This window comes from Coptis chinensis, chromosome 2, assembly GCF_015680905.1.
Source record: "Coptis chinensis isolate HL-2020 chromosome 2, ASM1568090v1, whole genome shotgun sequence".
NCBI classification, from domain to species: domain Eukaryota; kingdom Viridiplantae; phylum Streptophyta; class Magnoliopsida; order Ranunculales; family Ranunculaceae; genus Coptis; species Coptis chinensis.
In genome coordinates, this window is record NC_141457.1 from 51,126,455 (window position 1) to 51,127,925 (window position 1,471).

Sequence of the window (1,471 nt, forward strand, 5' to 3'; positions counted from 1 at the left end):
AGAAAACCTAATCAACCCACGCCCAAAATCCAACTCTAACCCCAAATCTTCTCTAAAACAATACCACCACAACCACCACCGATTTCCATCACTAAAACCCACCGAAAATTCATAATTTTGGTGTTTGCGCCCACCACCACTCCACCACCACCACCATTTGCTTCAACCGCCTATTAAAATCCCACCACCACATCACATTTCAACCCTCACTCCATTCCAAACACTAGATGGCTCAACAACGCCGAATTTTACCGAGCAAGTTTTCATCACTGCCTTCCCTACCGCTTTTTACGGTGACGAAAATGGCTAGTAGAGACTGGAGTAGTTTGTGGTACGACCGCCCTTCTACCACGAAGACTTGGTCCGACAGCGGTTCTACAACACCGGGAGTTGGAGGGGAGTAGGATTTTGTGTTGGTAAAGAAGAAGAGGAAGGAGTTGACTCATCGATCGTTTGGCGAGATTCTAGGCATTCCGCTTAGAATCCATCTGATGCCACTTTACAGAGCCCCCCCAGTTTGATTCGGTAGAGCCTTTGATGGGCGTGGATCGCCATCAATGGGAGCTACAATACAAACTCCCATTGTGTTCGCCAGACATCCCTCGGGACCAACCAGTTGGCTCATTTCGTGGATTGGTCGGAATGTCCTAGGGAAGGACAAGGTCGGTGACATCGGTCCGACTTGCCTCCACATCTTATGGGTACTCCAGAGCGTAAGTACGATTTCTTTACGTATCTTGGAGTTTTTGCCGAGCATGATTAGGGGTCGGAAAGTCTTTGGCACCTCTTCTTCGTGTTAATTACCAAGATCATCTTTAACAACGATGAAAGCAAGCTCCGCCCGATAGGGATTTACATTACCCCCGCACTAACTTCGCGATCTATAGGGAGTGTGTCCAACAAGTCCGAAATTGCCCGAGGATAGGGAACAGGATGAGGTAGAGGAGGAGGATGAGGATGATTCGAGGAGGATGAGGAGGACATGACTTGCTTTGATACGGATGCCTTCCGGAGGTGTTGGTCGATCTGCGAATGCATGGCTGTGCTTCATAGGGGCATCGCGCTCACTAAACACTATCTGTCGCAGACTTCGGACTCGACAGTGCTTACTATTCATCACAACTTCGAGCTCGCACCCGGAGAGGGATGAGAGATGGGAAAAGCGAGGGTCGAGATGGAAGCCCAAATTACCGGTTTAGAGTGGATATGCTTGCACGCTTCCCACCTCATCTGGGCCACTCGCCGAGGACACACACTCTACGAGGCATGGCGTCGTTGACGAAGGACGACGATCTTCTGGTCCTTCGGGAGCCCAGAGCCACCACTAGAGTGCCCTGCCCTCCGCCACCAAAGCGAGGTGTTTAGAGAGTGTGAGGATTGATAGTGGTTGTTGTTTTATTTATTTTTGTTCTTTTTATTGTAATGCAACTTTTATTTTTGTAATTTGAATTTTGTAGTGAAAGGTACTCCG